This window comes from Meles meles, chromosome 8 (assembly GCF_922984935.1).
Source record: "Meles meles chromosome 8, mMelMel3.1 paternal haplotype, whole genome shotgun sequence".
NCBI classification, from domain to species: Eukaryota; Metazoa; Chordata; class Mammalia; order Carnivora; family Mustelidae; genus Meles; species Meles meles.
The window spans coordinates 46,494,705-46,520,900 of NC_060073.1; the positions used below are offsets into that span (position 1 = coordinate 46,494,705).

The window sequence follows — 26,196 nt, forward strand, 5'->3', positions numbered from 1 at the left end:
GCTTTTACTTAGTATCCACTCCATGGAGTTGGTCTGGGTGTACCAGGGTAAGGCGATAACAGTCTGGATACTCCGTCAGTGATGAGAGGTACTATTCTGCCTACCTGCCCTATCTTTCTGCTAAATATCAGAGCAGTTGGCTGTATGCCAGTGACTGTAATGGATTCTGTATTTGTGGCAGCTGTAAGTGACCACACTTGCAGAATTTGCTGGACTTTGATCATGTTGTCCTGTGTATCACTTATGACCAGGATTCTTGGGGTGAAAATGGGATGAGGAGGCAGCTGCCGATCAATCCTGAGCCCCTGGAACACAAAGACGCTCCCCTCACCCGACCTACCATCGGACAAATGAGATAATGAGCGTGAAAATGCTTTGTAAACTACAGGGTGCTTTCCAGATGGGAGGGGCTTTATGATGAAAATCACATGTGGTCTGGAGAGAAGTGTTGGTGTGACCTGAGGTCTACAGTGCTCCTTGCACAGTAAACCGATTCCCCAGGCTGAGCTTGTGTGAATCCTTATCAGAGAAAAGCCAAGCCCAGGCCCTTGAACTTTCATCTAAGTCTAGAAATGCAGATGATTATTCAACTTCATCTCTGTTGCCTTTTGAGCCTTGCGCGAAAGGCTGGCTGCGTAAGGGAGGAAATGCACAGGAGGGGTATTCCAGGGAAGAAAGCCCAAGGACGTCTGCAACCCTCTCTTCCTCATTTGTCATGGCTTCAGTCCTCTGCTTTCTCAAGCCTTTTCCTTGGTGAGCTTCCTGGGTTGACTTCTGTCGAAGCCGGATGATTATTGGAGTATTGGATTCCTATAGCCCTGGACAGAGCCCAGAGCCGGCACTGCTGTTCATGTTTGATCTCCCATTCAAGTTTCCGGAAGAAGTTGGCTGAAGCGAGGATCAAAGATTTCTCCACTTGCTGCTGCTTCTCCCCTCTGACAGCCTCACTGCTCACCGTTTAGCACAGCAGCAAATTAACTCCTCAACTCATCCTCGGCTCCGAATCCCTCCCGTCCTTGCAGAAAGGGCAGTTTCAATGGACCCAAGGTTTCCAAGAAGGGGATTTTTATTTCAGCTTGAATGTGCCTGCAGGTAAAGACATAGTTCAGTGTTCTTTCATTCCAAGGGGCCTCTCCCGGGAGCCTGCTCATTCTCGCCAAATGATTTTGTTTGCTGGAGAGAACTCCTTATAGGGAGTTTTCCCACAAACACCAAGAACTTGGATGCTTCCATTGGAACATCTTGGTTTCTGAAATGCTCAGACTGGAGACTTCACAGTTTTGAACAATCACTTGGGCTCTCCAGGGAGGAGTCAAATTCCTGCACAAAGAAAACCAAATCAGAGAATGTTATTTTCTGGTGCCAACACTCTACTAAGTAATAGTGTCAACCTTCCCCCTCTCGGCCTCAGTTTCCTAAGTGAGCCCATCACTTAAAGGAAAATTAATTCTCAACTGCTTACTATATGTCTGGCTCTGTGCTCATTTCTGTCCTCAAAATTTTGATTGTAAAGCTTCCCTTTTCAGTCTTCAAGGTGCTTACAAGTCACCTAAGGATTATGTTAAAATGCAAATTCTGATTCAGTAATTCTGGAGTGGAGTCTGACCTTCTGCATCTCTCATAACTGCCTGTGTGGTGCTGACAGTTCTGGTACTTACCATCCCCTTTGAGCAGAGACGGTCTGGATGAGCTGGGATGCTAGTGTAGACTGAGAAGGTTTATGATAAATTTGATAAATTTTATCAAAATATTTATTGTATCAAATAAATATGATAAATTTTATTGGTTTCAATGGAAGTCTAATACATAAGAGATGAAAGTGGAATTACTCTGGTTAAGGGAGGGCAGCATGGTGGAATCCTTGGATATATCCAGCTCAGGCTTTCTCCTCAGCCTCTGCCTCTGGCCTTATCCACTAATGAGGAAATCTACAAGGTGCCTCCATGGTTCCACTGAGTCCACACGGGGCAGAGCTTGAAGGCCAGAGCCCTGGGCTATCTCTGGGCATGCACTGTGTTGATGAGGATAATGTGGAAAGACGGCATTGACATTTTAAGGGCAGGAAGGAACATGGCACCTATTATGATTAATTTTAGGTGTCAAAATGGCTTGGCCCCTGTACCCAAATATTTGCTCAAACACCAGTATAGATGTGCCTGTGAAGGTTTTTTTTTCCCTTTCTTTATTTTAGATGAGATTAATATTTAAATGAGCAGACTTTGAGTAAAGCAGATTACCTTTCTTACTTTGGGTGGGTCTCATCTAATCAGTTGAAGGTCTTGGTGAAACCAGACCACAGTCCCCAAGGAAAAGGAAAAGGGAATTCTGCCTCTTAGACTCAAGCTGCAACATCAACCCATCCCGGGGTCTCCATCCTCCTGGTCTGCCCTAAAGATTTGGACTTGCCAGATTCCACAATTACATGTGCCAATTACTTAAAATCTCTCCAATTGGTTCTGATTCTCTTTCTCTAGAGAATTCTAAATAATGAAGTCCCTTCAGGAAACAATGAGTTCTTCTCTTCTATCTTAAAATATGTGACCATTTGAGTCTGCAGATGGGTGATTTGTGGTCTATGATGAGATGCAGGGCACTTCTGGCTTGAAACTTTGGGGGCCTCACAACTAATCCTCATGCTGCTCCCTTTGTGGTAGTGGAATCTGGAATGAGGCCCAGGCCTAGACTCAGGTCATCTAGGTTGCTGTCTCAACCTTACTGTTAACACACTGTGACCTGGGGCACATTATTTCCCCTGATTGAACCTTGGTTTATTCCTCTATTAAATGATATGATGATCTATATCAACATTTTCTAAATGATTTTTCTGAAGAATATTAGAATCCCAAATAAGTTTGGGAAATGATGCATGTACCTTCCCCTTTATTCATTTCAAAGGCCCTGAGAAGTCCTGTGGCAAAGAGTCCTACTTAATTTTTTTCTCAAGCTTATTAAATCTAGCGCAGACATATTTTGAGACATGTAGTAGAGAATGACTCTTCTCTTCAGCTCTCAGATTAGCTATTCTTTTCATGGGATTCAAAGATTCCAAGACAGAGGCCAAAAAAAAAAAAAAAAAAAAAAATTAGTCCAAATCTCTTCCATAATACTTGAAGGGTGTGCTGCTTTTTACATCCTTAAAATGAGATTATTAATAGAACTTACCACATTGGGTTGTTATAAGGATTATGTTAAATAATGCATGCAAAACACTTAGCACAGAGCCTAGCACCTAGTAGGCAGCCAATATATCTATATATACATACTTTTTTTACCTCGAGCCAAAAATAGTCCTATTTGAAGAGTTCGGTTCTAAGAAGAATTCAGGCATTCAATCCTTCAAACCAAACCCAAATCATTTTATGCTTGGATTAGTTCACCATGGGTGAAGGGCGATTTCCAGGCATTTGAAATCACTGCCGTCCCTCTGGCAACCCAAGAACATTCTGGAGCCAAGATACTAATGATTTAAGCATAAATAAATCCAGAGATAGGTCATTGAATTTTCTTTTAAATGCAGATCATAAAAGAGGGAAGACTATTTTGGTCAAGACGTACTGAGAGTTTTACTGAATCTGAAGGCTTTGGAATGTATTTGCAGCAGCTCCCAGGTCTAGAATCGCGCTGCATTTCCTTCTTCCTAGTGTTGGGAAGGGGTTGTTTGAACCTTGAGCCACACTTTTTCTCCCTGACCCTGAAAGTACTCCAAAGCTGCACTAAGCCTGCACCTCACCTTTGGCTTATCTAGGGATATCCACTTCTATTCCGTGCCTTCAGCAACTCAAAACCCACTGATTTAAGTAGCGTGGGTCAAACTAGACTATTTAACAGATGTGGAAGCTGAGGTCCAGAAAGTTACAGGATTTATTCGAAGTCCTAAGGTGTATTGGGCGAAGAGCCTGGACGAGGAATGCCCCCTCTTGACCCTCCAAAGGGGGCTCTGCCTAGCGGTCCTCACACCTGCACAGGTGACCTGCGGTAGCTGGGACACCACCCTCACCCCTGCACAGGTGATCTGCTGCAGCAGGGATGCAGCCAGGGCACTGAGCAGCCCGCCCCTGGGAAGCAGCAGTTTTGGTATGCAAGCTTGGTGGGCTCTGGCTAATCTTGCTGAGGGAACCCTTCAATCTGAATAACAATCAACAAGATTTTAAAGAAATTTGGGCCAATTTCCTGGAAGTCTATGATTAATCTAATTGCTGGGTTTTCCTCTGTTTTTGTCTCCCACTGTTAATTTCATTTATTTTTCTCTTTCTTCCCCGACACAGACTGCCTTGTCTCTGTGCGCGGTTTTGTCACTGTTGTTATTTGTCCATACATAGTTTATCATTGGCAATGCATTCAGTGGGATTGTTGTACTCTGTGTTTGGGGAAGGAGAATTTTTCAACAGAGACAACATCGTGCAGCAGGAAGAAAAGCACTGGGCTGAATTTCAGAGCCCCCTTTCCAAAGCCTCTCTCTGCGGATACCTGCTATCCCTCCCTGGCTCCTCACGTAGCCTACGGTTGAAAAGACCGTCTGCTTCTGCTGGCCCCTCTCTCCATTACAGAGTACCTGGGATTGCATGAGGAACTTTAGGGTCTGTGCCATGCTACCAGCTGTTGGTGATTAAAAAAAAAAAAAAAAAAGGTTTTGGTCAAATAGAATAGAAAATGCCTCTTTTCAGTAAGGAGGTTTGGTTTTCTAGACAACACATCTGAGAGATAGAGGGATGGTCATAATATTCTCAAACCAAATGGACAAAGGCATCCCAGCACTTGGGCAAAGACAGAAGTCAGGGAATGCCTTGGGGAGAGGTCAGAAGGGTAGCGGTGAAAGTCAGCGCTGGCCATGGCTGCACATGTTAGAAGAACCAGAGGTGGTCAGAGAGGATTGGAGAGAGAGGGACATTCTAATCTATCAACCAGGTGAAACAAGAGTGATGCCAACTTTTCTCCCACCTGTTTCTTTCCAATCGCTCACTCCCAGACTCGGAAGGGCAGAGACGAATGATTGGTCTGGCAAAGGAGTATCCAGAATGGTCAACTTGGTGAGTATAGCAGAGTGGCTTTGCTACCAGGGGTGAGCAACAAGGAGAGGAGAGTGTGATCTTGGTTCTTGGGCAGGCTGTCACCCAGGGGACCCCTGGCCTGCTCGCCACAGCCTGCCATCAGTCAGCACTATTTTATACCCTGTGGGGTTCCTGGGGGAATGTGTCATGTGGCCAGCCACGGTCTCTGGGTTTTTTGGGTCTGAATTCTATTAGAAGATTAAAGCCTGTCCTTGATTGTCTTTGAAGCCCAGAGATGTCCTTTCTCACCAACTACCTGCCAGAAAGCTGGAGAGGCATGAAGTACTTGGTAGACAACCAGGAGGCAATGATCATATCAGCCTTTAATACTGGGGTCTTCCTGTATGCCAGCTACAGATCTGCCTTATCTCACTGTTCTGCACCCTCGTTCTTATAAGAAATATTTTATAACATTTATTTATTTGCAAAGCCCAGCCCAATTCAAAATGAAAACATGGGCTTTTTGTTTTTAAAAAATTACAAAGAATTTCAAGACGGCAAGAGCAAGGCATCACACCAAGTAGAGGGCCCTAGGAGCATGGGGCTCTGTGCGAATGCCCGAACCAATGATCATGAAGCCAGCCCTGCTTATAATTATAACTGAGTACCCAGAGTTGCAAAGTAATTTCCCCAGGATGATGAAGCTAATAAGCTGAGTTTCCAGGAGGAGAACTTGAACTCTTAATCGCTCTGCTAACTTGTCTCAAGCTGGAGAGATGGTGAACAGCAGACCCTCCAGCTTTGACCACACTCCCCTGTGACAGGCAATTGTAGGGGAACCTGGATGATCCCATTGAAGAGGCCAGAGCCTCACACTGTGAGCATGTGCGGGAGGCTCAGTGCCCGGCTGGTCTCCAGCCACTGGTTCTCATGCCTAAGAGGCCTGCACCTTCAGGCTCTGGAGGCAACAACTTCTCCTGGACCACACTGCCTCTTCTAGAAGCAACAACAGCAACTAAATCAACAGCAACAGCAATGAGCAACGTTGTGCTTCCGGAGTGGCTTGCTCCCTGGCCCAACGGAAAGGAGTCTTCTGGGAGGAAAAAGTCTACACCCACACTCCAGGCTATGCTCCTGGGGTCCCATCTCTTCTCTGTCCAGAGAGACAGTGACAGAGGTGGCATAGAGCTCTTCTATCCCTTCCCTGGGGCTTCTTCTCCCAGGATCCCCCAATTTCTCTTCTGCATTTTCTCCAAGGAACCTAAAGCAATCCGTGCCTCACATTTCAGGGTGATTGAGACATAGAATGAGGCTGGGCCACGGGCTATCTTCCTGTCCCACCCACCATCTGGGAGCTTATACAAACCCTCTCAGAAGCTCACAGGGACTCTATGATACTATATAGGGGACCCAGGGCACAGTCACGAATGGGACTGGGTGGGTAAAGGCAGGAGGACATCTTTTGTCTGAAAGAAGAGGAAGATTTGGCGGTGGCCGTATGAGGTCTGGGAAAGGACTAACCCAACTATATGTCAGGCATGGTAAACGCATAAGCCATTTGTAAGACAAATGGGACTTCCCCCCCTTCCCCCCCCAGAGCTCATGGTCTTGCAGCTAATACAGACTGCAAATGAATTATTCTATAAATACATAACTGTGATTTTGAGAGGTGCTGGGAAAACACAAGATGATATGAAAGTGCACACAGATGGCCTGATCCAGTCAGAGGGGTCGGGAAGGGTTTGAAGAAATGACAAGTAACCAGAAACTTCCATGAGGAATAGAAGTTAGCCAGTAAATGCGGGGGACAGAGGTGGCTGGAGGCGGCTCCAGCAAAGGAAACGGTAACCTTAAGCCAGGAATTTGCCTGGCCCTTGCCCCAGGGGTGCCGGAGAGGGTCCCCAGGAGAAAAGCTGCCACAGAGAGCTCAGCTTGGGTTGAGAAGGGATCAAAAGAATGCCAGAGAGCAGCGGGAAGAAGCAGGAAGGGGAGGTCAGAGTGAGGGAGCGGGGCCAGAGACCCATGGGGAGCGTGGGGTCCTGATGTCCCAGTTCCTGGGCCAAACTTCAGGGGCTGACCCTCAGCTCGGGGAGAGGGAGGCAGTAGAGTTTCTGGACCCTCACCAGAGGCAACCTCCTCAATGGGGAATTATGACTCTGAGGGGTAGAGAAACCCCCCAGTGTCCCTGCTGTGGAGTGGAAGAAGGTAAGCTTCAGACCTTGCATGGCCAAAGTTTGAGACCTACTTGTCTCCCTTGTTCCGTGACCTGGGCGGATGGCTTGGCCTTCTGTGATCCCACTTTCATCATCTGTGAAATGGGCTATTAGGACTTCCTAAGGCAAAAGCCTAGACACACAGTTAATAATCATCCCCTTCCTCTTTATATCCTGAGTTTTTTAATCATAAATTCAGCCCGTCTTGACATCTGAGAGATGAGGGTCTTTGCACCGTTTGTCAGCTTCTCTTCAGGCCATCTCATGGATGACGGGTCTGGCTTGGAGCAGAGGGGTGCCCTTACCCACTGCCTGCAGCTTTCAAAGCTAGTCCATATGCTTTGCAAACTGCGAGGCTCAGAACGCTCTGGTAAAGGGACCCGGAGGTCAGTTATCATCTGCTTTTCGCAGAGAAGAAAACAGAAGCTCCGAGAGGTCTATTTACTTCTCCAAATGGCCGAAGATCCACACCCAACCCCACATAGGAGAGCACACCCCTTTAGCAGCTACAAACAAACAAACAGAACAAAACAAAACAAAACAAAAAAGAAAAAAGAAAAAAGGAAGATCAGAAAAAGATCTTCCAGGATGTTTGGGTATAGAGTCGGTAAAATGTTAAGGGAGGTTGCTCCAAATGATCTTGCAATAAGGAGTAATTCGGGGTAGACGTGGACTGCTGGGGGTCACAGGGTTGCGGGGGAGTGGAGGAGGGGGAAGAGATGTACCAGATTGTAACAAATTCATTGTTATGTAGCCCTTGACCTTCAGGAAACACCAGGCTCCAGAGAAGGCTAGAAGGTCCATGAGTGCCCGTGAGGGCAGGCAGATACTGGAGTTTCCTGCTGTAAGAAGCAAAAGCGGGCCCCAGACACTCCTCCTGGCTCCTCCCTCTCTCCCCAAGGAGAGCCCGCTTTGCAGCTAATCCCTGGGGGGGCGGGGGCGATGCTCACTCTCCCACCTGGGCTCCATCCAGTACTTCTCTGCTCTTGCCAGGGGCTGGAGTGCTGGTGGCCGGCTCTCCCAGCTCCCCTCCATTGGCCTGAGTGCGTCCTAGCCCACTCTGGATATTAGAGCATTCTCGCGTTTGAAAGGCTCCTTTATTTTTAGTACTAAATCAACAAAGCTGTTACTGTCATTTTCCATCAGACCGTCATCTTCCACGGATTCAAAATTACACTCAGCTGCAAACTATTGACACTCCTCTTAACAAAAAAATGGTTTTAATAAATCTTTACATTAGCCTATGAGATAAAAAAAAAATCTTTACCATGAAATATACAAGTGTATAAGTGTTTTATGAAAGTTTTATTAACTTTACAAAAGAAAAATTGGCAGTGGACCATGAACATCCTGTACTCCTAACACGTGGTTATAAATTACATGTTCTTTCCAATAACGTCTGAAAAAGAGACTGTAATTTAAATTTCAAAACCACTTGGCATACCTACTATATAGTGCTGACATGAAGTAAAAGGAGGAACTAGAGAGGCCCAGACAAAGAAGGGAAAATATAAAGACGTCCTTAGCTAAAAAGCTGCTGATGGGTACAATCCCCTCCAGCTGGACAGGGATCAAGTACTTGCTTGTCATATCATTCAATGCACTGTTCAATCTGGGATTCTTCCTTTCAACAAAAAGAGAACTTAAGTGCTAGTAATCATCGCTTGCAGAACTTTATCTCCCAGATACCTTCTTTATGTCAGGATTTCTCAATGACCGCTGCCGCTGGCAGAGGGATCAAAGTTGTTATTAAACACAAATGCAATTCCAGCCCGAGCAGGAGGTGTGAGTGGCGAAGGTCCCTTCCCGGGATGGGAGCCTGCACTGCCTGAATGATTTCTCCTTTTCTCTCCCCGCTTCTTGGACTTTTAAATAAAGTTCCTATGGGGTCTGTCCCATATCGGGACTGGGCTCCAGCTTTTCTCTGTGAGTGAGAGCTTGAGTGGGACCATCAGCCCAGTGGGATGCCTGGTGTTTGGAGAAGCCTCTGGAAGTAAGCAGACGGCAGGGGATGGGGCTCTAACCTGTAAAGTTTACAGCTTTGGGGGAAGGTGACGTCTACCAGGATCTCAGCTGCACTGAGACTGCCTTCCAAGTAGAAACAGAGCAGAAAGGTTGGTCATATGAAGTCATATAAACTTGGATTCGAAATCTGGTTTGGAGAGTCACGAGCTGTGTGACCCTGAGCAAGTTGCTTACCCTCTCTCTTCTCTTGCAGTCCTGTTGAGAATGTCTGAGGCAGCTTCCTTTGCTGTACAAGCTTGTCATGTATGTAGCTCAAAGATGGGGCCTAGAGCACATCCCTTCCAGACCTAAGAACAGAACATCTGTTGAAGATGGTTCAGGAGAGGTGGAAGGGGTGGGGTCCCTCCACAGCCATCCTTGCAGGCCTGGGTTCCCACGGCCCCATTCAAGGTCTTGGATCTTCCAGTCTGTCGCTGACCAAATCTTAGCCACTAAGAGGTGTCCCCAAGTTGGGGGCTCCAGGCTTTTTAGCACTTGTAGCTAGAAAAATGCCAACTGGCCCTTTTAGCTAGGTGACAGGTGGCCCTGGGAACTCCAGCAAAGTTTCTGAGCCGAGAGGCAGGGCCCAGGTCTTGGAAGGAGCCCTCCAAATCACATCTTTCCATAGTAGAAAGAATTTGAATTGATTTCCAGTCAGATGAGGGACCTTCTTACGGTTCTTTCAGAAACATCACAAAGGGAAGAATCTGGCTAACACACTGGCTTCCCTGCCTTTCCCCTCCGTTTGTGGTTTGTGGGGTTATTTGTGGACTCACTCTCTTGGCCGTTGGATTAGTTCACTGAAATCAGGGAAGAAAGCCCCATGCTGGAATGACTTTGGAGAATAGGGGGTATTCTGGGGGATCCATTTCCCATTACAAAAGGGAAATATGTGCCCTTGATAGAAAAAACACAACTTTGACCAAATAAATTATTTTCTTCCAGTTTAAGATAAGTGACGGTCCTTACAAAGTAGAACTTGCCCTCCTTCCAAATGTGTTGGAGGAAAACGACATGTGTTGTGGATGCAAAATTACAAGGACATCATGTTAATCTCCCAGGGTTGTGTGGTCCCCCGATGAGAAGGCAGACAGATGCTGGGGGAGCCTCACAGCGCAGTGCCGGGGAACAGCTGTGACGGTGTAGAGGTCATACCCGGGGACCAGGCAGGAGCCGGCAGTGGGCAGCCAGGGCCGCCCCCGACTTCATTATGGGGGGAACATGTGCCCGGGGGCAAGATGCAGAAGATCTGAGAATCGGTGAGAAAAGTTCATTTGGATTGACGGGGACTTGATTAGTTTGAAGCCTGGTGTGTGGCTACTGCCTCCCTGACTTAGTCCTCAGAATATTAATGAGCAGTTTGAGGGAAAAAGAGCAGCGCGGGAGGAGGCGTACCTGGGCAGGCTGTGCGCCCTTCGTGGACACAGCAGCAGCAACAGGGACAACAAGACAGAGTGGCGAGGAAGAAGGCTCACGTTCATTCAGCGCTCACGGCGCACCAGGCACGGAGGTGAACAGGCAGCATGTAACGTGTTCCTGAAAACACTTCACAGAAGTAGTTATTATGCGTTCTTGTCTTCGGTTTGCAGATGAAAAGCCCTTTGACACGGAGAGATAAAAGGCACATGCCTGAGATTAGACGACAACGTGGACACCGGCCACGTGTGCTTACCCCCAGGACTTAGCTGAAGGAGATCCCTGGCCCCGACCGCCTTCCACCGGCCCACCTCCAGATCTTACTAGGCATGGCCGGATTGCCACCGGCAGGCAGGAAGGGTTGGGCATGGATCTTCGGGGACACCCGAAGGCTGGGCATGTGTGGGTCATCTGAGCTGGGAGTCAGGGGCTCCTGAGGATGGGAGGAAAGTCTGGCATAGAAGGATGGAGCCCTCTGCCAGCCATAATGGGAAGGAAGGGAGGCTGACCTAGCAGTCAGGGAGACACAGACACAGAGATGGGGAAAGCAGGTTGGATGTTCATAATCTGGGAGGCCTTTCCACGGCAGCAAGCAGGCCCTACCACCAGCCAGCTAGGGCGACAGGTGGGAGGAGAGGTCAGGAGGTGGGGAAGGATGAGATGCTGTGAACCTGGGGCTTTGATCCCCGTGCAACACGAGGTCGGCAATGGAAGACCTGTAAGAATAAGCTTTTCCTAAGTCATGGAACCTACAAAAAGCCTGAACTCATTCACGGATGCTCTCCTCTCTCCCTCCTACTCTCCCTCCCTCCAATGTTCTCCTTCTGCGTTTATGAATGTGTTCATTCCATAAGCTTGATCTGAGCAAGTATCTGTGATGGAACCTCGTATAAAGACGAATGGGGCACGTGAGAGCACCCAGTCTGCTCAGAGAGAGTCCTACAATCAGAGGGCTACACCGGGACAAAGGTCATAGCCTTGGGGTAGATGTAGGACTGTGGAAGCATGAAGGAGGGGGCACTTGACTCCACCTGGACTCATCCAGGATGGCTTTCTAGAGGAGGCAAGAGAAGATTGTGCAAAATCATTGAGCTTAATTCACCAGACAGACACAGGGCAGTGAGGAAGGGGGTCAAAGTGCAGGGAATGGCTTGGGGAAAGGCACAGAGGACAGAGAGCGTATGGCCCATTCAGACTGGCCGTGACACCGGGGTGCACGTGTGTGGGTTAAGGACAGAAGGGACACTTGTCATTTTCAGGGGAGGAAACAGGCTCTAGGGCAGCAAGCCGACGGTGAGCCAGTGCCCGGATGCAGGCCTCTTACCCAGTGCCCAGCCACTCACTTCAGGGAGCAGGGGTTGCTGCAGAACAGTCTTGGGTTAGACTGTCCCCTCGATCCTCAGCTTCCCCCCAACCAGGCTGAGGGCCCTCAGGAAACTGCTCATTTCTCTGAGACACAACATCATTTTTATAAGGGGGCAGGCCAGGCCCTTAACACCGATCTCGCGGATTGGTGGGAAACGAACATGAAGAATTAAATCAGATAACGCTGTTTGGTGAGGAGGAACTCAGGAGCTTGCTGGTGGAGCTTTGACATCCATCTGGTTTTGCTCCTTTGTTTGGGGGGAGATTCAGGTGACTCCATAGGCAAGAAAGAGGAATAGGGGTCTGGGACTGATGCCTCTGGGAGACTGAGTCGGGAGCCTGGCCAGGACATGCTGTACAGAAGGAAGGGAGGGTGCGAATGCCTACTGGGTGCCAAGACACGCAAGGACGTTGACCCCCATCATTTCACTCCACCCTTTCACAAGCCAACATCCCAGCGTACGGTCTGGAATATATGGATGCAGTAGCTGGTTAGGGAAAGGAGCCTATGTTCTGTGCCCATTGTTTTTCATGCAATGGTTCTGCATTCTTTAAACTATACATATTTTGATATATTCATATATGTTTACTATATTTAACATACCATATATGCTCACACTTGATTCCGTGATAGCACTCACTCTTTTCATCTCGTGGATGGGGAACTGAAGACTGGAAGGAGTTGATTTGCTCAAGGTCGTCAGCAGTCAGCTCAGGACTTGCACTCAGCTATTTGTGGCTCCTAAGGCAGTGTGTCGTTTTCCACCTCCCAAAGTGCTCTCCCTCCCTGGCCCTGTCTCTCCTGGGAATTCCTGGGTCTGCAGAGAAAGCAGTTCTAGCTTTCTCCTCTGATTCCCTGGGGCCCGCAGGTGCTGGGTATAGCCAGCCTAGATGGGGGCAGCAAAGAGTTAATGCAGCTCTCAGGGGGCCAGTGTTCACTGTGGACACAAGCGGATGGCCATGCGTATGTGTGTGTGGATGGGAAGAGCTGGACAGGCACGTACGGGGCATCCAAGGGAACTCTCCCGTTCTCTGCATGGGGAAACATGTTCATAGAGGTGACCCATCCAGAGTCATGAGATTACCTGTAAGGTAGATTGGATTCATCTCTATTTCTCACTCCTGCCTTCCCTGGGACTCGCAGACCAGAAGAGTGGGCAGGATCCATCTCCCTGTTCTACTGACATTGGCCTTGACCAGGTCACCTGCTTTGACCATCGGGACATGAGTGGAAGGGAAACGGTGCCAGGTAAAAGCCAACGATCTCAAGGGGCACTTGCACTCTGGCATTGTCTTGAAAATTTGTCCCAGGGAAGCTGCTGTTCCCAGAAAGACGAGATGGCTCTGGAACCACCTGAATGCCACATGCACCTGGGAGTAAAACCCGCGGGCCTGAGGCCTGGGGCAGAGCCGCCGCCCGCGCTTCCAGCCAAATCCCATTCAATCTGCATTTATGTGAGCAGAAGCATGAACGTTGGTTGCAGGCCACTGAAGTTGTGAAGTTGTCTGTGATGGAGACAGCTCACTGACCCACTGGTGGGACTGGGGCTTAGGGCGGAGGCCCTGTTTCCAGCTCCCCAGGATTGTCTGGGGTCCTCTGAGGGGCTGGGTCCCTTCCGAGAGAGAGGATTCCAACCATCTGGGGTATGGTCTGGGCTTTGGAAGTTCTAAAAAGTCCTCAGGTGATTTGTATGTGCAGACAAGTTCAGAAACACTGCCGTTCACGTCGGGGGAGATGGTAGCCATGGCGCAGGAGGAGAGAGGTAAGCTCGGGCTTCACAAGGTGATCACTGCCAAGCCAAAGATCTTGGCTTTATTCTGCCAGCGACGTAGGACTAATGAAGGGTTTTAAGGAGGGTGAGGACATGTTCATATTTGTGCTTTAGAAGGATTGCCCAGGCCGATGCAGGGTGTTTTGGAAGCTGGGTGCTTACCTGGCCGGGCTCCTGCATTTCCTGGGGACATCTGCCTGGACAGATGTGGGGTACAGACTTACACCTGAGCACTCCTTCTGCCTTAGAGCCCATTTCCGGGGTGTTCAGGACACACTCAAGTGGCTCCGTAGCTGCTGATGACTGTCTTAGAAGAGGGGAAAGAAAAAAATCAACAACTGTTCCCAGTAATGGCTCCTCCTTGGGTTATATCCCAGCCCCACTGCCTGTCTGCTCCCTTTCCGTGCCTCCTTCCATCGTGGAAAGTCTCTCATCTCATGAGCCAGTCCCAGCTCCAGCTGCCTCTAGCTGCCAAACCCTTTTTTGGGGGCAAGACCCCTCCTGTTCCCACCCAGATCTGCCTTTCCAACTTGCTTTCCTCACCAGCTCTTTAGAGGCCTTGCAGGGATGTCCAGACATCTGCAGCCGTGCTCCTCCCCGCCTTCGAGCACAGCGGTCCCTCTGCCCAGGGGTGTTCCCCTGCCTTCTCCCCCTGTCAGAATCACACCATTCCTTCACAGCCCCACTCAGAGGCTTTGTTCTCTAAGAAATACTCTTGGGCTCCCACGACCTCAGACAGAATGACTGCCTCCTTCGGCAGAGTCCTAAAGTCTGTCCTTTGTCCCCCTCTTGTTTTCCATGGAAGGTTACTGACCCCCATGTCTTGTTCAGCCTTGGCGAGCCTTCGGAGATCAAGGATCTCAGCCTTTATTATCTTTAGCCCCTCTGCCCCTAGTGGGCCAGACAGGCAGGGGTGGGGGGCTAGGTTCGTGTTTGTTGAACTTGACTGAATTCTTCGTCCTGTGTCTGGGCTGCGGGGAGAGCAAGCACAGTGAGGCTGGCTCTGTGCCCTAGAGAGAATCTCCCAGAGGCATTCTCTTCTGCCTCCCCTACCCCCAACTTCTCAAGGATGCTCAGCCTTTGCCCTGCCTTGGACTCAGAGACAAATACATCTCCTGGAATGTTTTTGCCCTCCATTATCAGGACAAAGGCTGGGCCACTGACAGCTCTCTGGTCCTCAGGCCCAAGTGCCCTGAAAGGTCACGGGCTTTATCTTGTTTATGTCTGTGGCTTTCCTGAGGCTCCTTGCTTCTTGACAGTGTCACAGAGCAGGCCTGTTGCCTGGGATGTGTCTGGAAAGTGGCCCAGCTCACTCCTTCAGGGCCACGGGAGAGAAGCCAGTCACTAATGGTGGTGGGAATGGCAGGCCAGCCCGTGGTCAGTCTGTTTTCTGACTTGAAGGCTGGACATGAATCTGAGTGTGGGCACAAGGCACAGAACTCAGCCATCATCCACCCTGTTTCTTCTTTGATCGCCTGTAGTGACTAGCTCCTAAAAATTGAGATACTTGGGGTTGGGGGGAGGATAGAAAGGGAAGGGAAGAAAAGGAAAAGGAAGGGAAGCAAGAACCAAGAGTCCCTGCTGTTCACCTTACACCAGAGAAAGTAATAAGTGCAAAGGCCCTGAAGTAGAAACACACTTAGTGTGTTCTAGGAGTGCAAAGGAGCCTGTGAGGCTAAGTGGATTGGGCAAGAGGTAGAGTGCTAGGAATTGCAGTTAGGAAGGCAGAAGAAAATAGGATTATTTAAACCATTGTAAGGATTGTGGCTTTTCCTTTGAGTGGATCAATGAATGATCTGATTGACTTTCCTAAAGGATCATCCCGGCTACTTTGTGGGTCACAGATACCCCTTGCCTCTAAAGTGTGGCCCTTTCTCTCTTGTTTTCACTAGCCCCTAGCACTAGCATGGTGCCTCTCACAGAGCGAGCACTCAATAAATAGTTCTTAAATGTCTTGGCCAGAATTCAGTTCCCAGATCTTCCTTCTGCTCCTAGTGAGTTTTCAGGACTTTGCTACTGTCACCCAGAAAGACACTTTGTCTTAGTGGCATGTTAGGAGCTTCTTCTCTTATGGGCCCTGTTCTCCAGATGTCCTATGGGAAGGAATTGGCGTATGGTATCTTCTACAGCTGGCAAAAGCACAGCTGGATGCAAAGCTGTGCACATCTGGTACCCACATGTCTAACTGTGGACTTGATAGCCAGCCAGATATCTGGGAATGGGTTGTAGGCAAGCAGGAAAAATGGGAGGTCCTAAGTGCTAGCGACAGGGGGCAAGTGCAAGTGGCCTTCTGGACAGTTGGTGGCCATTCGGCGCATGTAATCTGGTTCCCTGTGCCACGGCCAATAAGGCTTCTAGTCCAGGAGCTCCTGAGGTCCCCCAAACACAAGCTCAAGTTTAACAGGTGGTGGGATCCAGGGCGCCTACTTTCCTCAGCCTCAACTTCCTCATCTGTAAAATGGGATATGCCTGAGCTAGAAGAAGCACTTTAAAATCTTTTGGCTGAGGAGTCAAGATGGCGGAGAAGTAGCAGCCTGAGACTACATCAGGTAACAGGAGATCAGCTCGATAGCTTATCTAAACATTGCAAACACCTACAAATCCAACGGGAGAGCGAAGAGAAGAAGAACAGCAACTCTGGAAACAGAAAATCAACCACTTTCTGAAAGGTAGGACTGGTGGAGAAGTGAATCTAAAACGACGGGAAGATAGACCGCGGGGGGAGGGGCCGGCTCCCGGCAAGCGGCGGAGCAACGGAGCACAAAATCAGGACTTTTAAAAGTCTGTTCCACTGAGGGACATTGCTCCAGGGGCTAAACTGGGGTGAAGCCCACGCGGGGCCAGCGTGGCCCCAGGCCCCGCAAGGTCACAGAAGGATCGGGGGTGTCAGAGTGTCGGAGAGCTCGCAGGTATTAGAACGGAGAAACCGGCTGCAAAGACAGAGCCGAGGACTGAACTCTCAGCTCGGGGTTACCTTGAACTGGTCGCGGGCTGGGTGAGCTCGGAGCGCGGCTAGAGGCTGGGGATACGGGAGTGATTGGGTGCTGTCCTCCGGGGGCGCACTGAGGAGTGGGGCCCCAGGCTCTCGGCTCCTCCGGGCCGGAGACTGGGAGGCCGCCATTTTCATTCCCGTCCTCCGGAACTCTACGGAAAGCGTTCAGGGAACAGAAGCTCCCAAAAGCGAACCCGAGCCGATTACTTAGTCCGGCCGCCGGTAAGGGCGGTGCAATCCCGCCTCGGGCAAAGACACTTGAGAGTCACTACAACAGGCCCCTCCCCCAGAAGATCAACAAAATATCCAGCCAGGACGAAGTTCATCTATCAAGGAGAAAGCAGATTCAATTCCTAAGACAGCAGAGCAATTCCAGAGGAGGAGAAAGCAAAGCACGGAACTCATGGCTTTCTCCCCATGATTCTTTAGTCTTGCGGCTACTTCAATTTTTTTTTCTTTTTTCAATTTTTTATTTTTTTTTCTTTTTTCAATTTTTTTTTCTTTTTTCTTTTTTCTTCTTCTGCTAAATTTTTTTAAAAACTTTTACCCTTTTCTTTTTTAACGTTTTTGACTAGTTCATCTAAATATATATATTTTTTCTTTCTTTTTTATATTTTTTTATTTGTTTTATTTTTTAAATTTTTTTTTCTTTTTTTTTCAGAACCTGTTTTTTATCCCCTTCCCCCCCCCCCCCACAATTTGGGGTCTCTTCTGATTTGGTTACAGCGCATTTTTCCGGGGTCTTTGCCACCCTATTAGTAGTTTATTTGCTCCTTCATATCCTCTTATCTGGACAAAATGACAAGGCGGAAAAAATCACCACAAACAAAAGAACAAGAGACAGTACCGAAGGCTAGGGACCTAATCAACACAGACATTGGTACTATGTCAGATCAAGAGTTCAGAATGACGATTCTGAACATTCTAGCCGGGCTCGAAAAAGGCATGGAAGATATTAGAGAAACCCTCTCTGGAGATATTAAAGCCCTTTCTGGAGAAATTAAAGAACTAAAGTCTAACCAAGTTGAAATCAAAAAAGCTATTAATGAGGTGCAATCAAAAATGGAGGCTCTCACTGCTAGGATCAATGAGGCAGAAGAAAGAATTAGTGATATAGAAGACCAAATGACAGAGAATAAGGAAGCCGAGCAAAAGAGAGACAAACAGCTACTGGACCATGAGGGGAGAATTCGAGAGATAAGTGACACCATAAGACGAAACAACATTAGAATAATTGGGATTCCAGAAGAAGAAGAAACAGAGAGGGGAGCAGAGGGTCTATTGGAGAGAATCATTGGAGAGAATTTCCCTAATATGGCAAAGGGAACAAGCATTAAAATCCAGGAGATGCAGAGAACCCCCCTCAAAGTCAACAAGAATAGGTCCACACCCCGTCACCTAATAGTAAAATTTACAAGTCTTAGTGACAAAGAGAAAATCCTGAAAGCAGCCCGAGAAAAGAAATCAGTAACATACAATGGTAAAAATATTAGATTGGCGGCAGACTTATCCACAGAGACCTGGCAGGCCAGAAAGAGCTGGCATGATATATTCAGAGCACTCAACGAGAAAAACATGCAGCCAAGAATACTCTATCCAGCTAGGCTATCATTGAAAATAGAAGGAGAGATCAAAATCTTCCAGGACAAACAAAAACTGAAAGAATTTGCAAACACCAAACCAGCTCTCCAGGAAATATTGAAAGGGGTCCTCTAAGCAAAGAGAGAGCCTAAAAGTAGTAGATCAGAAAGGTACAGAGACAATATACAGTAACAGTCACCTTACAGGCTACTAATGGCACTAAATTCATATCTCTCAATAGTTACCCTGAATGTTAATGGGCTAAATGCCCCAATCAAAAGACACAGGGTATCAGAATGGATAAAAAAACAAAACCCATCAGTATGTTGCCTACAAGAAACTCATTTTAGACGCGAAGACACCTCCAGATTTAAAGTGAGGGGGTGGAAAACAATTTACCATGCTAATGGGCATCAGAAGAAAGCTGGGGTGGCAATCCTTATATCAGATCAATTAGATTTTAAGCCAAAGACTATAATAAGAGATGAGGAAGGACACTATATCCTACTCAAAGGGTCTGTCCAACAAGAAGATCTAACAATTTTAAATATCTATGCCCCTAACGTGGGAGCAGCCAACTATATCAACCAATTAATAACAAAATCAAAGAAACACATCAATAATAATACAATAATAGTAGGGGACTTGAACACTCCCCTCACTGAAATGGACAGATCATCCAAGCAAAAGATCAACAAGGAAATAAAGGCCTTAAATGACACACTGGACCAGATGGACATCACAGATATATTCAGAACATTTCATCCCAAAGCAACAGAATACACATTCTTCTCTAGTGCACATGGAACCTTCTCCAGAATAGATCACATCCTGGGTCACAAATCAGGTCTCAACCGGTATCAAAAGATTAGGATTATTCCCTGCATATTTTCAGACCACAATGCTCTGATGCTAGAACTCAATCACAAGACGGAAGCTGGAAAGAACCCAAATACATGGAGACTAAACAGCATCCTTCTAAAGAATGAATGGGCTAACCAGGAAATTAAAGAAGAATTGAAAAAATTCATGGAAACAAATGATAATGAAAACACAACAGTTCAAAATCTGTGGGACACAGCAAAGGCAGTCCTGAGAGGAAAATATATAGCAGTACAAGCCTTTCTCAAGAAACAAGAAAGGTCTCAAGTACACAACCTAACCCTACGCGTAAAGGAGCTGGAGAAAGAATAAGAAAGAAACCCTAAACCCAGCAGGAGAAGAGAAATCATAAAGATCAGAGCAGAAATCAATGAAATAGAAACCAAAAAAAACAATAGAAAAAATCAATGAAACTAGGAGCTGGTTCTTTGAAAGAATCAATAGGATTGATAAACCCCTGGCCAGACTCATCAAAAAGAAAAGAGAAAGGACCCAAATCAATAAAATCATGAATGAAAGAGGAGAGATCACAACTAACACCAAAGAAATACAGACAATTATAAGAACATACTATGAGCAACTCTACGCCAACAAATTGGCCAATCTGGAAGAAATGGATGCATTCCTAGAGACATATAAACTACCACAACTGAACCAGGAAGAAATAGAAAACCTGAACAGGCCCATAACCAGTAAGGAGATCGAAACAGTCATCAAAAATCTCCAAACAAACAAAAGCCCAGGGCCAGACGGCTTCCCAGGGGAATTCTACCAAACATTTAAAGAAGAACTCATTCCTATTCTCCTGAAACTGTTCCAAAAAATAGAAATGGAAGGAAAACTTCCAAACTCATTCTATGAGGCCAGCATCACCTTGATCCCAAAACCAGACAAGGATCCCACCAAAAAAGAGAACTACAGACCAATATCCTTGATGAACACAGACGCAAAAATTCTCGCCAAAATACTAGCCAATAGGATTCAACAGTACATTAAAAGGATTATTCACCACGATCAAGTGGGATTTATTCCAGGGCTGCAGGGTTGGTTCAACATCCGCAAATCAATCAATGTGATAGAACACATTAATAAAAGAAAGAACAAGAACCATATGATACTCTCAATAGATGCTGAAAAAGCATTTGACAAAGTACAGCATCCCTTCCTGATCAAAACTCTTCAAAGTGTAGGGATAGAGGGCACATACCTCAATATTATCAAAGCCATCTATGAAAAACCCACCGCAAATATCATTCTCAATGGAGAAAAACTGAAAGCTTTTCCGTTAAGGTCAGGAACACGGCAGGGATGTCCATTATCACCACTGCTATTCAACATAGTATTAGAAGTCCTAGCCTCAGCAATCAGACAACAAAAAGAAATTAAAGGCATCCAAATTGGTAAAGAAGAAGTCAAACTATCACTCTTCGCAGATGATATGATACTATATGTGGAAAACCCAAAAGACTCCACTCCAAAACTGCTAGAACTTGTACAGGAATTCAGTAAAGTGTCAGGATATAAAATCAATGCACAGAAATCAGTTGCATTTCTGTACACCAACAACAAGACTGAAGAAAGAGAAATTAAGGAGTCAATCCCATTCACAATTGTACCCAAAACTATAAGATACCTAGGAATAAACCTAACCAAAGAGACTAAGAATCTATACACAGAAAATTATAAAGTACTCATGAAAGAAATTGAGGAAGACACAAAAAAATGGAAAAATGTTCCATGCTCCTGGATTGGAAGAATAAATATTGTGAAAATGTCTATGCTACCTAAAATCTTTTGGCTGAAGGGCCTCATTGCACAATTGGAGACATGCATTGGACAGATCCCTCCTTTCTCTGGGCCTCCATTCTCTGCAACGCAGGGATGCTTGCCAGAGGATTTCTTCCTATGAACCCCCAGGCAAACGGGGCGGGGGGTAGGCCTTCCCCTGAAATTCCAGCCAGCCCCTTCTCTGCCTGGGAATTGACTGTGCCTTGCACTTCAGTTGGTTTGGGGGAAAAAAATGTTCTGTTTTCTCTTCTGCATCCTTCCCACTTCCCTGGTGAGGAGGCCACGCTCTCGAATGAAAGTGGAGACTCTTAACCACAATTAATATAATTTTAAAATGCTGCATTATCGAAGCTGTCTTTCCCCAAACGGCTCTTCAATTACAGGCACTGGAGAATTTGCAGGAGCCTATTTTAAGCATTAGAGTCTCCCGTGCATTTCAGAGCCCTTCTTGAAAAGACACGGGCAACGTATGAAAATCTCAGATCTTTCTTCAATGCTCTCAGCATCTCTGAGCAGAAGATGGGGAAAGAAACCGTCAGCCGGCCCCCTCTGGGAAAGCGAAATCTGGACTGAAACTCCTCAAGATACTCTGTTACGAATTATTCCAGAAAAAAAAAAAAAAGTGTTTCCTCCTGGGAAAGGAGTGTGGAAATCCTAGGATTCCTGAGGAGGAAACGTTCTGGGGAGTAGGAGAGAGGGATGGAAGGCTGGAAGGAAGCTGGCCTTTGACCTCACGCCTAGGGCGACTGGGGTTTCCCTTAGCCGTGTCATTCAACCCTCACAAAAACCTGTGGAGTGTGTCACTCTTGCTTGGCAGGGATGAAGCCAGGACCCAGACCCAGGCTTACGGCCTTTCTACTTCCCTGGCATGTCCGGGCGGCACACAGTGCTTATGCCACGAACTCTGCAGCTGGACTGGCACCGGCAGCTGGGCAACTCTCCTGCTGCGAAGACAGAAGAGGCCCTTGAGGCTGGCAGGGTGATGGCAATCCCAGAGTCTAAATGTCCCAAACCCAGTTGGCAGGCCCCAGGACCTGCATTTCACACCTCCCAATCTGGGACATGTCAAGAGAGAAATCCAGACTTGCTTTCAAACTCTTGAGCTTCGGTGATATTTATGGGAAAAAAAAAAATCAGTATCTTCTGGAACATTTCTGAGTGGCAGCTATAAATGAAGACCCACTGACCATCATTTATTTATTCCACAGACAGTGCAGGCCCTCCGCTGGGCACCCACTCAGGCTCAGAAGTGAATTTGTGACGACATCTGTCAGAAGACTTTGATCGCCAGCAACAAAACCAGCCCTTGCTGGTTAAGTATAAAGGGATTTATTGGAAGGATAAATCCTTAACGACTCAACGGGAAATTTGGAGAACTGGTCTCCGAAGTAGGATAGAAGCAAAAAATGCAAAATTAGGACCTCCGGGTGATGTCTCAAGGCAGGAGCGATCAGATCAGGAAGCGGCGAGGGTGAGTGAACTCTAACCATGTCTTTCATCTTTCTGTCATTAGCTCAAAAATCAGACACTCAGCGAGAGCCTCAACCGGCCAAGCTTGGCCACTTACTTACCTGTGGGTCTGGCTGAGAAGACGCAGGGACTCCTTTGGTTTCCAAGGCCAGGAAGCTGGCATCTGGATTTACTCGTCCACCAATATTGCAAGTAACAAGGAGAAAATAATTTCTCCAAAAAACCGAGATCCTGGTTGGCATGGAGAATGAAGGAAATCTTACAGACAAAGACAATCAAACAAACAATCCAAGAACATCACTTCTACCTTTGTTTTCCCAGTTTAGAATGAGGAGTGTGAGTGTGTGTTTGTGTGTGTGTGTGTGAGTGATTTTGAACACCCAAATCCTCCCGCAAACATTTCCTGACCATCTACACCAAGGCAGACACGTGCCCACCCCTGAGGAGATCATGCTGTGTGGTGAGGGAGAGAAACCTCAGCAGACACGTGCACAGAGCTGGGGAAGCACATCCCTGTTGTTCCTGTTAAGATCCAGCAAGACTTCCCCACAGAAGTGACACAAGCCGGATATTTAAGCTTTAGAACAGTGGAGATAAAAATGGCTTGTTTGTGGTGCTAAGTAGTCATGTGTCCTGTTCATTTATAAATTCGTCCTACAAGCACTCCTCGGGCACCCAGATGTGTGAGACTCTGAGTCTGGCACCCACCACTGGACATAAAAGAGCCAGTAAACAAGAGGCTGCAGACTTTTCCAGAGTAATTTTCTCTCGAGTCATGTGTACCCGCTGGCGGAGGTCTGGTCCACTCCAACCACGGGTCCGGCTACCCAGTCAGGAAGACGATGAACCAGCCTGGAAGCCACAGGTCCTGCCATAGGCCCCCATCCTATGGACTTTGGGGTACCTGGTCTTTTTCACAAAAAGGCAAGGATGAGCCCTGCTGGGGCACAGGGAGAGGCGAGGATGGGAAGGCAGACCCTGTGTCTCACCTCCTTCCTGAGCTCCCAGCACAGACCTGCTGGCAGCATTCTCGGTTCGGGCCTGTCCAGATGCCTTCAGAGGACCTGAACCCCCACCCCAGCTCTGGACATCACCACAGCATGTGCCTCTGGACCAATTCCTCCCGTCTGGCTCCCTCTCTCCCATCTGAGAGCTGAGAGCTGAGATCCATGCACCTTCCATCTCTGGGATTCCCTTGCCTTCTCTCTCTCTCATGCTGCCCTGGGCTGAATCTTCATCTCTGAGACCCCGGTGCTCTCCACCGCCATGGGGGGCCAAGTCAGGCCTCCCCTGACACCCACTGAGCTCACTCCTCATGCTGGCCTCATGTCAGCACCCCCCGCCATGAAACCTAGGCTTCTCTCCTGGCTTCATTGAAGGTACCCCACCCTCTTCTCACCCCACACCAATGTATCTTATCTCTCCTAGCAGCAAAAACCTTTAGAAAACTCCAGAAGAGGTAGCTTCCAGGACAGGTGAGAAGCGAAGCAAGTGAGAGAGGAAGGCCGCAGAGACCGGACCTCATCCTCTGCTCCCTGGCCCTGTGGAGACCCCTCTGAACATTTGGCCCTGCTGGGGATGTTTGAAAGAACTCGGCTCGGCCCCACCTTGGCAGAAACCCTCCCCTCTCCATGCTCTCTTCCTCTGTTGTGACAGATTTTGCTCTGATGCCTTTGGTATCCAGCTCCCAAAGAAGAAAACAGATCACCCATCACTGGGTAATTATAGAGCAACTGAAAGGCCATTTAGCTGCTGTGTGATAAGCAATAGACTATTTTAATAATAACCAATTACCATACATTATAGTATATCATTTGGCATTTGATGATCTACCAAGGTCTCACCTGTTCCTTCCCTTACTGAGCATTTCACGGCTGTTCACACCTTCCCCAACAGAAGTTGTGTCAGTTTCTAATTGAAGCACTATTTTTAGGAAATAGTTAGGAAAAGTTTGTAGAGGTGGTGCAAATTATATCATGCCAAGTGGAAGGATGCCTTCTGCCAAGTGTCTTCGCTGACAGCTCTGCCATTCCATCGCACTCGGCAGGAGGGAGAGAGATTTGTTTCGAGATCTGTGTTAGCCTTTTGACATTAAAGGAGTGTAAACAGAGGCCCACTGTCCCTGCAGACGCGGGGGCAATCTGCCCAGACGTCCACTCTCCACTGCTGACCTCTCCTCCCCCCACTGAGACGCGTTCTCACTGCCAGTCGAGCTGGACATCATAGGCTGAGCAGCCTTCTACAAGATTCGCTGGGGATACCAGAGCAGCCCTGCCCAGGACACAGTGGCTTTACAAGGGGCCAGGGGAGATGATCCCCTACCCCCAAGATCTGCTCAGCCCAGTCTGCTCCCATCCTGCCTGGGCTCCCCCTCCCTTTACATTTACTCATGACGCTACCTCCTGAGGGTATAAGCCTGACCATTCTGGGTCCAGTGTTGTCCCCACAGCCATGTAGCCACTGATCTCTTTTCATGATCTATCCCATGCAGAGGCTTAGTTCTTAATCCTTTCTTCCCAAGAAGAGACCTGGAGTCTTCATAAAAATTTTCAGTGCTCTCACATACACATACACTTACGTTCAGTCATTAGCAGACTCCCTGTTGCCCATTTTGAGACTGATAAAGTTGTAATCATTTCTGTTTGGGACAGGCCTATGGGATCTCACACATCACCCTTCTCCCTGCACAAAGCAGATATGGTCCAGTTCAGGAGACCCTATTGTCATTGTCACAGCCCGTCACTTTGATCCCATCCAACGGTACCACCCGGACGGCCCGTCCCTCATGCTGATGACTGCAACAGTCCCATAACCAGTTTCCCTGCCCCATCTTTTCTCCCTACAGTCTGTTCTCAACACACCAACCAGAACGATTCGTGGAGACTTCACTCCAGTCAAGCCACTTCTCTGCCCAGATCTTCCGATGGCCATCTATATCATTCAGAAGAAATATGGAAGAAATATTTAAAATTTTCAGAATAAAAAATTAAGTCAAAAGTTTTCCTAACAACAAAGCCCTGCAGACTCTGTTACTCCACAGTTACTGTTACTTCTCTGCATTTATCTCGGACTAGTTCACTTTGCTTTTCTGTTCCAGCCCCACCGATCTATTTGCAATGTCCTTAGACACACTGTGACAGTTTTATTTCTGGAAAAACAAAACAAAACAAAACAAAAAATCCTTAAGCCATCTGTGATAACTTCAATAAATACAATGAGCTTTATTCTAACCGTAAAGTAATTTTTAAAGTGACATTCAAAATCAAGTGGAACTTAGATGAACCAACTGAGTCTCTGAGGTGTTTTAGGCGGGAATCTCATAGTGGCAGTAACAGAAACCCACTCGAATGGCGATCTAGCAGAAAAGGAGGACCTTAGAATAAAAAGGTCGAGCCACTTCATATACTATGAAGACATGAAGTGTTTCCAACCTAAACAGTGGGCTGAACTCAAGAGCCAGAGAGACATCTGGACCCAAGCAGCTGAGCGTTTATGTTGGGGATGCACAGGGAAATGGCCCCAATTCGGATGACTCAGAAACAGGCAAAAAGATGGAGACTAAAGATAGGATAAGAGCGGGCCTGGAAAGGGAGGTGGAGGCCGTGGAAGAAAACCACCAGGGAGGCAGAGCTGGAAACATGAGCAAATGACTGCTAGGTGAAGACTGTAGGGACAGTGGCTTCTCATTGTCCTGGGCAAAGGACCTACGCCCACTGAAAACCAAA

The 26,196-nt window shown here is 47.5% G+C and overlaps 1 long non-coding RNA gene across 1 annotated transcript; it reads left to right on the forward strand.

Annotated features, from left to right (window-relative positions):
• The first annotated feature begins 614 nt into the window (after nucleotides 1-614).
• LOC123949658 lies at nucleotides 615-25,594 on the forward strand. Its single transcript, XR_006820061.1, has 4 exons — nucleotides 615-1,092; nucleotides 4,967-5,027; nucleotides 22,210-22,472; nucleotides 25,317-25,594. It is a non-coding gene; the product is annotated as an uncharacterized LOC123949658 (long non-coding RNA).
• Nucleotides 25,595-26,196: the final 602 nt, after the last annotated feature.